We start from the raw sequence: 12896 nt of genomic DNA, 5'->3' as shown, positions 1-12896 counted from the left end.
TCCCACTCGGGGGCTTAGCTGCGATCCCGTATTCGCCTAACTTACAAAACTACTCCGACTGGAGAGCAATCCTCCCACTCGAGGGCTTAGCCGCGTCCCGTATTTGCTAAGTTACAAAACTACTACGGGTGGAGAGCAATCCTCCCACTCGGGGGCTTAGCCGCGATCCCGTATTCACCTAAGTTACAAAACTACTCCAAGTGGAGAGCAATCCTCCCACTCGGGGGCTTAGCTGCAATCGCGTACTCGCCTAAGTTACAAAAGTACTCCGAGTGGAGAGTAATCCTCCCACTCGCGAGCTTACCTGCGACCCCGTACTCGCCTAAGTTTCAAAATATACTTTGGGTAAAGAACAACCTTCTCACTCAGAAGCTCGACCGCGCACCTTGAGCTACGCCACAAGTACAATGTCTAGCTACACTCAGAGCTATGCCACAAGTACAACGTCTGGTCGCACTCGCAGCTGCGCCACAAGTACAATGTCTGGCTGCTCTTGGAACTGCACCACAAGTACAACATTCAACTGCACTCGGAGCTGCGCCGCAAGTACAACGTCTGGTTGCACTCGGAGCTGCACCACAAGTACAACATATGGTTGCACTCGGAGCTGCGCCACAAGTACAATGTCAACTCTGAGTGGGAAACGACCCTTTGACTCAAAGATTCAGTTATGATTCCCAATTCGCTCGAGTCAAGAAATCTGAAGGTGATAAAGACAAAGCAACCGCATTCAAAAGAAAAACCAAGTTCGAATTAATCCATGAAGGTTCAGAACCACCGGCAGAAGTACTCGAGCGTCAAGCCTGAAAGAGTTTTAACGATTATAGGATCACTCGGCATTCCGAGTCAAATAAAATCAAGTTATCAAGTTTTCACTTGGCAGGAGTAGGACTTGCTGGCTCGACGAAAATGTCAAGGTCGATGCCATCTACAATACGAGTTGCAGCATCGAAGAAGGTCTCCATGAAAGATTGGAATTGAAGCTTCTTGGTGTTGGCAACCTTGAGAGCCGCCAGCTTCTCTTCTTTAACTTCCTTGCAATGAACCTGGACCAGCGACAGAGCCACGTCAGCACCGCAGTGAGCAGATGACTTCTTCCACGTATGCACTCGTTCAGGGATGCCATTGAGTCGAGTCATCAGTGACTCGAGGTCATTCTAGAATGTCGCACCAGGCCAGAGCTCCGTGTCGATTTGCGACACCGTTACTTTCAGTCGGCCAAGGTAGTCCAAAACACTAGCGAGACGAGATTCCAGTCGTAGTACATGAATGAAATATGCCCTAGAGGCAATAATAAAGTTATTATTTATTTCCTTATATCATGATAAATGTTTATTATTCATGCTAGAATTGTATTAACCGGAAACATAATACATGTGTGAATACATGAACAAACAGAGTGTCACTAGTATGCCTCTACTTGACTAGCTCGTTGATCAAAGATGGTTATGTTTCCTAACCATAGACATGAGTTGTCATTTGATTAATGGGATCACATCATTAGGAGAATGATGTGATTGACTTGGACCATTCTGTTAGCATAGCACTTGATCGTTTAGTTTGTTGCTATTGCTTTCTTCATGACTTATACATGTTCCTATGACTATGAGATTATGCAACTCCCGTTTACCGGAGGAACACTTTGTGTGCTACAAAACGTCACAACGTAACTGGGTGATTATAAAGGTGCTCTATAGGCGTCTCCGAAGGTACTTGTTGGGTTGGCGTATTTCGAGATTAGGATTTGTCACTCCGATTGTCGGAGAGGTATCTCTGGGCCCTCTCGGTAATGCACATCACTTAAGCCTTGCAAGCATTGCAACTAATGAGTTAGTTGCAGGATGATGTATTACGGAATGAGTAAAGAGACTTGCAGGTAACGAGATTGAACTAGGTATTGAGATACCGATGATCGAATCTCGGGCAAGTAACATACCGATGACAAAGGGAACAACGTATGTTGTTATGCGGTCTGACCGATAAAGATCTTCGTAGAATATGTGGGAGCCAATATGAGCATCCAGGTTCCGCTATTGGTTATTGACCGGAGACGTGTCTCGGTCATGTCTACATTGTTCTCGAACCCGTAGGGTCCGCACGCTTAAGGTTTCGATGATAGTTATATTATGAGTTTATGAGTTTTGATGTACCGAAGGAGTTCGGAGTCCCGGATGAGATCGGGGACATGACGAGGAGTCTCGAAATGGTTGAGATGTAAAAATCGATATATTGGATGACTATATTCGGACATCGGAAAGGTTCCAAGTGATTCGGGTATTTTTCGGAGTACCGGAGAGTTACGGGAATTCGCCGGGGAGTATATGGGCATTATTGGGCCATACGGGAATAGAGGAGAGAGCCAAAAGGAAGGAGGCGCGCGCCCCCCCCCCCCGCTGGTCCGAATTGGACAAGGGGTGCAGCCCACTTTTCCTTGTTCCTCTCCCCCCTCTTTCCTTCTCTCCTACTCCAACAAGGGAAGGAGGAGTCCTACTCCCGGTGGGAGTAGGACTCCCCCCTTGGCGCGCCCTCCTCCTAGGCCGGCTGCCTTCCTCCCTTGCTCCTTTATATACGGGGGTAGGGGGCACCCCATAGTGACAACAATTGATCATTGATCTCTTAGCCGTGTGCGGTGCCCCCCTCCACCATAATCCTCGATAATATTGTAGTGGTGCTTAGGCGAAGCCCTGCGACGGTAGAACATCAAGATCGTCACCACGCCGTCGTGCTGACGGAACTCTTCCCTGACATTCTGCTGGATCGGAGTCCGGGAATCGTCATCGAGCTGAACATGTGCTAGAACTCGGAGGTGTCATAGTTTCGGTGCTTGATCGGTCGGGCCATGAAGACGTACGACTACATCAACCGCATCGTGCTAACGCTTCCACTTTCGGTCTACGAGGGTACATAGACAACACTCTCCTCTCTCGTTGCTATGCATCACCATGATCTTGCGTGTGCGTAGGAAATTTTTGAAATTACTACGTTGCCCAACAGTGGCATCCGAGCCTAGGTTTTATGCGTTGATGTTGTGCACGAGTAGAACACAAGTGAGTTGTGGGCGATATAAGTCATACTGCTTACCAGCATGTCATACTTTAGTTCAGCGGTATTGTTGGATGAAGCGGCACGGACCGACATTACGCGTACGCTTACGCGAGACTGGTTCTACCGACGTGCTTTGCACACAGGTGGTTGGCGGGTGTCAGTTTCTCCAACTTTAGTTGAACCAAGTGTGGCTACGCCCGGTCCTTGCGAAGGTTAAAACAGCACCAACTTGACAAACTATCGTTGTGGTTTTTATGCGTAGGTAAGAACGGTTCTTGCTAAGCCCGTAGCAGCCACGCAAAACTTGCAACAACAAAGTAGAGGACGTCTAACTTGTTTTTGCAGGGCATGTTGTGATGTGATATGGTCAAGACATGATGCTAAATTTTATTGTATGAGATGATCATGTTTTGTAACCAAGTTATTGGCAACTGGCAGGAGCCATATGGTTGTCGCTTTATTGTATGCAATGCAATCGTGCTGTAATGCTTTACTTTATCACTAAGCAGTAGCGATAGTCGTGGAAGCATAAGATTGGCGAGACGACAACAATGCTACGATGGAGATCAAGGTGTCGCGCTGGTGACGATGGTGATCATGACGGTACTTCGGAGATGGAGATCACAAGTACAAGATGATGATGGCCATATCATATCACTTATATTGATTGCATGTGATGTTTATCGTTTATGCATCTTATCTTGCTTTGATTAATGGTAGCATTATAAGATGATCCCTCACTAAATTATCAAAGTATAAGTGTTCTCTCTGAGTATGCACCGTTGCGAAAGTTCTTCGTGCTGAGACACCACGTGATGATCGGGTGCGATAGGCTCTACGTTCAAATACAACGGGTGCAAAACAGTTGCACACGCGGAATACTCAGGTTAAACTTGACGAGCCTAGCATATAACAGATATGGCCTCGGAACACAGAGACCGAAAGGTCGAGCATGAATCATATAGTAGATATGATCAACATATTGATGTTCACCATTGATACTACTCCATCTCACGTGATGATTGGACATGGTTTAGTTGATTTGGATCACGTGATCACTTAGAGGATTAGAGGGATATCTTTCTAAGTGGGAGTTCTTAAGTAATATGATTAATTGAACTTAAATTTATCATGAACTTAGTCCTGATAGTATTAGCATATCTATGTTGTAGATCAATAGCTCGCGATGTTGCTCCCATTTTATTATGTTCCTAGAGAAAAATTATGTTGAAAAATGTTAGTAGCAATGATGCGGATTGGATCCGTGATCTGAGGATTATCCTCATTGCTGCACAGAAGAATTATGTCTTTGATGCACCACTAGGTAACAAACCTATTGCAGGAGTAGATGCAGACGTTATGAACGTTTGGCTAGCTCGGTATGATGACTACTTGATAGTTTAGTGCACCATGCTTTACGGCTTAGAACCGGGACTTCAAAAAAAATTTGAACGCCACAGAGCATATAAGATGTTCTAAGAGTTGAAATTGGTATTTCATACTCATGCCTGTGTCAAGAGGTATGAGACCTCTGACAGTACTTTGCCTACAAGATGGAGGAGAATTGCTCAGCTAGTGAGCATGTGCTCAGAATGTCTGAGTACTACAATCACTTGAATCAAGTGGGAGTTAATCTTCCAGATAAGATAGTGATTGACAGAGTTCTCTAGTCACTATCACCAAGTTGCTAGAACTTCGTGATGAACTATAATATGCAAGGGATAACAGAAATGATTCCCAAGCTCTTCGTGATGCTGAAATCGACAAAGGTAGAAATCAAGAAAAGCATCAAGTGTTGATGGTTAACAAGACCACTAGTTTCAAGAGAAAGGGCAAAGGGAAGAAGGGGAACTTCAAGAAGAACGACAAGCAAGTTGATGCTCAAGTGAAGAAGCCTAAGTCTGGTCCTAAGCCTGAGACTAAGTGCTTCTACTGCAAAGGGACTGGTCATTGGAAGCGGAACTGCCCCAAGTATTTGGCAGATAAGAAGGATGGCAAAGTGAACAAAGGTATATTTGATATACAGATTATTGATGTGTATTTTACTAGTGTTTGTAGCAACCCCTCAGTATTTGATACTGGTTCAGTTGCTAAGAGTAGTAACTCGAAACGGGAGTTGCAGAATGAAGAGAGACTAGTTAAGGGTGAAGTGACGATGTGTGTTGGAAGTGGTTCCAAGATTGATATGATCATCATCGCACACTCCCTATACTTTCGGGATTAGTGTTGAACCTAAATAAGTGTTATTTGGTGTTTGCGTTGAGCATGAATATGATTTGATCATGTTTATTGCAATACGGTTATTCATTTAAGTAAGAGAATAAATTGATGTCCTGATTACATGAATAAAACCTTATATGGTTACACACCCAATGAAAATGGTTCGTTGGATCTCGATCATAGTGATACACATATTCATAATATTGAAACCAAAAGATGCAAAGTTAATAATGATAGTGCAACTTATTTGTGGCACTGCCGTTTAGGTCATATTGGTGTAAAGCGCATGAAGAAAATCCATGCTGATGGGCTTTTGGAATCATTTGATTATGAATTAGTTGATGCTTGCGAACCATGCCTCATGGGCAAGATGACTAAGACTCCCTTCTCCGGAACAATGGAGCGAGCAACAGATTTGTTGGAAATCATACATACTGATGTATGTGGTCTGATGAATATTGAGGCTCGCGACAGGTATCATTATTTTTCTGATCTTCATAGATGATTTAAGCAGATATGAGTATATCTACTTGATGAAACACAAGTCTGAAACATTTTTGAAAAGTTCAAAGAATTTCAGAGTAAAGTGGAGAATCATCGTAACCAAATTAAAAGTTTCTACGATATGATCGCAAAAGTAAAATATTTGAGTTACGAGTTTGGCCTTCAGTTAAAACAATGTGAAATAGTTTCACTACTCACGCCACCTGGAACACCACAGTGTAATGGTGTGTCCGAACGTTGTAACCGTGCTTTATTAGATATGGTGCGATCTATGACGTCTCTTACCGATTTACCGCTATCGTTTTGGGGTTATGCATTAGAGACAGCTACATTCACGTTAAATAGGGCACCATCTAAATCCGTTGAGACGACACCGTGTGAACTGTGGTTTGGCGAGAAACCTAAGCTGTCGTTTCTTAAAGTTTGGGACTGCGATGCTTATGTGAAAAAGTTTCAACATGATAAACTCGAACCCAAATCGGAGAAGTAAATCTTCATAGAATACCCAAAAGAAAATTTTGGGTACACCTTCTATCACAAATCCGAAGGCAAGATATTCGTTGCTAAGAATGGATCCTTTCTAGAGAAGGAGTTTCTCTCGAAAGAAGTTAGTGGGAGGAAAGTAGAACTTGATGAGGTAACTGTACCTGCTCCCTTATTGGAAAGTAGTTCATCACAGAAATATGTTCCTGTGACTACTACACCAATTAGTGAGGAAGCTAATGATGATGATCATGTATCTTCAGATCAAGTTGCTACCGAACCTCGTAGGTAAACCAGAGTGAGATCCGCACCAGAGTGGTACGGTAATCCTGTTTTGGAGGTCATGTTACTTGACCATGACGAACCTACAAACTATGAGGAAGTGACGATGAGCCCAAATTCCGTGAAATGGCTTGAGGCCATGAAATCTGAGATGAGATCCATGTATAAGAACAAAGTATGAACTTTGATTGACTTTCCCAAAGATCGGAGAGCCATTGAGATTAAATGGATCTTCAAGAGGAAGACGGACGCTGATAGTAGTGTTACTATCTACAAATCTAGAATTGTCGCAAAAAGGTTTTTGACAAGTTCAAGGTGTTCACCATGATGAGAATTTCTCACTTGTATCTATGCTTAAATCTGTCCGAATCATGTTGGCTATTGCCGCATTTTATGAAATCTGGCAAATGGATAAACAAAACTGCATTCCTTAATATGATTTATTAAAGAAGAGTTGTATATGATGCAACCAGAAGGTTTTGTCGATCCTAAAGGTACTAACAAAATATGCAAGCTCCAGCGATCCATCTATGGACTGGTGCAAGCATCTCTGAGTTGGAATATACGCTTTGATAAGTTGATCAAAGCATATAGTTTTATACAGACTTGCGGTGAAGCCTGTATTTACAAGAAAGTGAGTGGGAGCACTACAACATTTCTGATAAGTATATGTGAATGACATATTGTTGATCGGAGATAATGTAGAATTATTCTGCAAAGCATAAAGGAATGTTTGAAAGGAGTTTTTCAAAGAAAGATCTCGGTGAAGTTGCTTACATATTGAGCATCAAGATCTATAGAGATAGATCAAGATGGTTGATAAGTTTTTCAATGAGTACATACCTTGACAAGATTTTGAAGTAGTTCAAAATGGAACAGTCAAAGAAGGAGTTCGTGCCTGTGTTACAAGGTGTGAAGTTGAGTAAGACTCGAAATCCGACCATGACAGAAGATGGAGAGAGAATGAAAGTCATTCCCTATGCCTTAGCCATAGGTTCTATAAAGTATGCCATGCTGTGTACCAGACCTATTGTATACCCTGCCCTGAGTTTGGCAAGGGAGTACAATAGTGATCTAGGAGTAGATCACTGGACATTGGTCAAAATTATCCTTAATGGAATAAGGATATGTTTCTAGATTATGGAGGTGACAAAAGGTTCGTCGTAAAGGGTTACGTCGATACAAGTTTTGACACTGATCCAGATGACTCTAAGTCTCAATCTGGATACATATTGAAAGTGGGAGCAATTAGCTAGAGTAGCTCCGTGCAGAGCATTGTTGACATAGAAATTTGCAAAATACGTACGGATCTGAATGTGGCAGACCCGTTGACTAAACTTCTCTCACAAGCAAAACATGATCACACCTTAGTACTCTTTGGGTGTTAATCACATAGCGATGTGAACTAGATTATTGACTCTAGTAAACCCTTTGGGTGTTGGTCACATGTCGATGTGAACTATGGGTGTTAATCACATGGTGATGTGAACTATTGATATTAAATTACATGGCGATGTGAACTAGATTATTGACTCTAGTGCAAGTGGGAGACTGAAGGAAATATGCCCTAGAGGCAATAATAAAGTTATTATTTATTTCCTTATATCATGATAAATGTTTATTATTCATGCTAGAATTGTATTTACCGGAAACATAATACATGTGTGAATACATAAACAAACAGAGTGTCACTAGTACCTCTACTTGACTAGCTCGTTGATCAAAGATGGTTATGTTTCCTAACCATAGACATGAGTTGTCATTTGATTAACGGGATCACATCATTAGGAGAATGATGTGATTGACTTGACCCATTCCGTTAGCATTGCACTTGATCGTTTAGTTTGTTGCTATTGCTTTCTTCATGACTTATACATGTTCCTATGACTATGAGATTACACAACTCCCGTTTACCGAAGGAACACTTTATGTGCTACAAAACGTCACAACGTAACTGGGTGATTATAAAGGTGCTCTACAGGCATCTCCGAAGGTACTTGTTGGGTTGGCGTATTTCGAGATTAGGATTTGTCACTCCGATTGTCGGAGAGGTATCTCTGGGCCCTCTCGGTAATGCACATCACTTAAGCCTTGCAAGCATTGCAACTAATGAGTTAGTTGCAGGATGATGTATTACGAAACGAGTAAAGAGACTTGCAGGTAATGAGATTGAACTAGGTATTGAGATACCGACGATAGAATCTCGGGCAAGTAACATACCGATGACAAAGGGAACAACGTATGTTGTTATGCGGTCTGACCGATAAAGATCTTCGTAGAATATGTGAGAGCCAATATGAGCATCTAGGTTCCGCTATTGGTTATTGACCGGAGATGTGTCTCGGTCATGTCTACATTGTTCTCGAACCCGTAGGGTCCGCACGCTTAAGGTTTCGATGATAGTTATATTATGAGTTTATGAGTTTTGATGTACCGAAGGAGTTCGGAGTCCCGGATGAGATCGGGGACATGACGAGGAGTCTCGAAATGGTTGAGACGTAAAAATTGATATATTGGACGACTATATTCGGACATCGAAAAGGTTCCAAGTGATTCGGGTATTTTTCGGAGTACCGGAGAGTTACAGGAATTTGTCGGGGAGTATATGGGCCTTATTGGGCCATATGGGAATAGAGGAGAGAGGACAAAAGGAAGGAGGCACGTGCCCCCCCTCTCTGGTCCGAATTGGACAAGGGGTGCAGCCCACTTTTCCTTGTTCCTCTCCCCCTCTTTCCTTCTCTCCTACTCCAACAAGGGAAGGAGGAGTCCTACTCCCGGTGGGAGTAGGACTCCCCCCTTGGCGCGTCCTCCTCCTAGGCCAGCCGCCTCCCTCCCTTGCTCCTTTATATACGGGGGCAGGGGGCACCCCATAGTGACAACAATTGATCATTGATCTCTTAGCCGTGTGCGGTGCCCCCCTCCACCATAATCCTCGATAATATTGTAGCGGTGCTTAGGCAAAGCCCTGCGACGGTAGAACATCAAGATCGTCACCACACCGTCGTGCTGACGGAACTCTTCCCCGACATTCTGCTAGATCGGAGTTCGGGGATCGTCATCAAGTTGAACGTGTGCTAGAACTTGGAGATGCCGTAGTTTCGGTGCTTGATCGGTCGGGCCGTGAAGACGTACGACTACATCAACCGCGTTATGCTAACGCTTCCGCTTTCGGTCTACGAGGGTACGTAGACAACACTCTCCTCACTCGTTGCTATGCATTACCATGATCTTACGTGTGTGTAGGAAATTTTTGAAATTACTACGTTGCCCAACAGTACATTCATAGCGGCTTCGTCCTTGATGGGGAGTTGATGGGGTCTAAGCTTGTCTCGATTCGCCCGGTTTCTTCCTCAAAGTTATGAAAGAATTATGCACACAAAAAAGGTGTTGAAATGACAGAGACAGAACGGAAAAGTTCTTTGCAGTCAGTCAGATAAAGAAAGGTGCCTTCAAGCATGAGGAACATCTTCTTGGCAAGACCTCCCAGATAAGTTTCCAGCTCGTCCCTCATCTGAGTGAGATCGCCGACTCTGTTTGTCAAGGCCACCTTCTCCTCCTTCATCCGCATGACTTCCTTCTTGGCTTCATCGACAGCGGTTTTCAACTTGGCGTTCTCTTCTTCTAACTTACCGACTAAAGCCAACTTTTTGTCGGCAAGTTCAGTTTTCTCCCGCGTTGTCTTCTGTGCTGCGGCGAGGTCAAGGTCCTTCTGCTCCAAGGCCTGCTTCATTTTGTCTAAAGAAATAACATTCTTCAAACGAGCTTGGAGTTGACGATTTTCACTATGCACATCTATTCGAGTGGAATCACTCGGTTTAAAGGTTGAAAAGAAAAGATGGCAAGACTAACAGTCGACATAATTGTTACCTCCCATAATGGCTGCTTCGTCTTGGGCCTTCTTTAAGTTCTCCTTGGCCAGCTCCAGATCGAGGTTGAGTTGAATTTGTTTCCTCTACAATTCAACAAACTGGGCCCCAAGCTCACAAGATTTCTACAGCCAATGAACAAGACACGTCAGTCGACAGAAACAAAGATCGGTTGCTTCCGAGTGATAAGATACAAGTTCAAGTTATTACGACAAAAAGAGTTCTAAGACTACTGCCGAATCAAACATTCAACATCAGTCTCAGGGACTACACCTAGTGGGTGCACTTTCCGTGCCCCCACTGGTTTGATTTCCCACTCGCCATGGCCCGTCCAGCCCGAGTGGAAGGAGTAAAACAACAGCAACATTTGTTCTAAGACCACCGCCGACTGCCCGCAGTCGACCACTGTCTCGGGGACCACACCCAGTGGGTGCACTTAGCATGCCCCCACTGGCTCAAAGTTCACTCGACACGATCCGTCTAAGACCGAGTGAATGTACTACAAACAAACAAGTTCTAAGGCTCCTGTGGTGAAATAACACTTTGGAAAAGACCCCCGCCAAATCAAACATTCGACAGCGGTCTCGGGGACTACACCCAGTGGGTGCACTTAGCATGCCCCCGCTGGTTCAAGAGTTCACTCGACACAAACTGGTCGATTCAACTAAAAAATCTATGAAGCAAAAGAAGGCACCCAGCGGGTGAACAAATGCAAAGTGCAAATTCATGATAGATGCATATAAGGTTTGAAAACGCTCATCCACGGATATCTTACAAATAGTAAAACAACAGCTTTCAAGTACCATATCCTAACAGAGCAAAGATCAAACTGAAAGCTAGTCGGAAATCAACTTACAATCCCACTTACCTGGACGTTAGTTTGAAGGGCAGAGCTAGCATCATAGGCATCCTTGCTGGCCTCGTACACCACCTTCATTCGGTGGTGAGGCATGCGATGGCTTCCTTAGCAGCGCCTACCTGGTCCTCCAGGACATGATGGGTAACAAAGAGTGGAGTTGGTGGAACAGACGAGGCAGCCAGGGGATCTGAAGCATCGAGTTGCACAGTCGAAGCAAGGGCTTGAGCAGTCGACGCCGAAGGTTGATCAGTCGACACGGGATCAGCAAAAGAAACAGAAGTCTGAATTGGATCTCTGGATTGCTGAACTACTGGTTCTAGCGCTGAGGTTGAGTGAGACACTTTGCTGGCAGACACCTTCTTTCTCGAAGTCCTACCCCTTCTCCCTGTGTTCTTTCGTGGCACGTCTTCATGGTCATCGTCATATGGAAGTTCAATAACATTTGGTGGCTCTACAAAACATTCGACCATAAGAATCCAGTCGACCGACAGGACAATTGGCAAAGTAAGAGCATGGCTGTGGAGTTGTACCTGCTCGAGAAGTGGCCGCATCTGCAGTCTCCTCATCATCTTGCTCCTTGTCGATATCCATGGACATCCCAAAAGTAGCAACACTGAAAGTTCCAAAACTCACTCGGTCAAGCAAGCTGATGAGTCGACAATAACATAGAAGACAAAGAGAAGAAACAAACACTTACGCGGAAGCAACAGGGACATCCACCTTGATCTTGGGAAGGGCCTTCCGAGGCTTTGTTTGGACAACCTTGGGCTGCTTAGCAGCCTTCTTCGATGGATCTGGAGTCGAAGTCTGAGTGCGCTTTGACACTTGCATGCTTGGTGGAGATGCTTTGCTACGTCCACCCACAGGGTCTTGGGATTGTTTGGAACGATGCTCTGAACGGGGCGGTGAGTCGACCTCCTAGCTACTGCCCGAGTCGTCACTGGCATCTTCACTATCATCTCTGGATTGCCAGTTGGTGCTTCCGTCTGCGCTCTTCTCTCTGTAGGGGAACGCAGTATTTCAAAAAAATTCCTACTATCACGCAAGATCTATCTAGGAGATGCATAGCAACGAGAGAGGAGAGTGTGTCTACGTACCCTCGTAGACCGAAAGCGGAAGCGTTTAGTAACGCGGTTGATGTAGTCGAACGTATTCGCGATCCAACCGATTCAAGCACCGAACGTACGGTACCTCCGTGTTTAGCACACGTTCAGCACGATGACGTCCCTCGAGCTCTTGATCCAGTTGAGGACGAGGGAGAGTTCCGTCAGCATGATGGCATGGTGACAATGATGATGAAGTTGCCGACGCAGGGCTTCGCCTAAGCACTACGACGATATGACCGAGGTGTGTAACTGTGGATGGGGGCACCGCACACGGCTAAGAGAAGACTTGGTGTGTCTTTGGGGTGCCCCCCGCCCCTGTGTATAAAGAGGGGAGGAGAGGAGGCCGGCCCCCTTGGGGCGCGCCAAGTGTGGGGAGTCATACTAGGACTCCCAAGTCCTAGTAGGATTCCCCTCTCCTTTTTCCTTTTCCGGAGTAGAAAAAAGGGGGAAAGAGAGGAGGGGTAGGAGAGGGAAAGGGGGGGCGGCGCCCCCACCCCTTGTCCAATTCAGACGGCCCTCTCTCTTCTCCAC

This window comes from Triticum dicoccoides, chromosome 3A (assembly GCF_002162155.2).
Source record: "Triticum dicoccoides isolate Atlit2015 ecotype Zavitan chromosome 3A, WEW_v2.0, whole genome shotgun sequence".
Lineage (NCBI taxonomy): Eukaryota > Viridiplantae > Streptophyta > Magnoliopsida > Poales > Poaceae > Triticum > Triticum dicoccoides.
Note: the sequence above shows the minus strand (reverse complement) of the source record.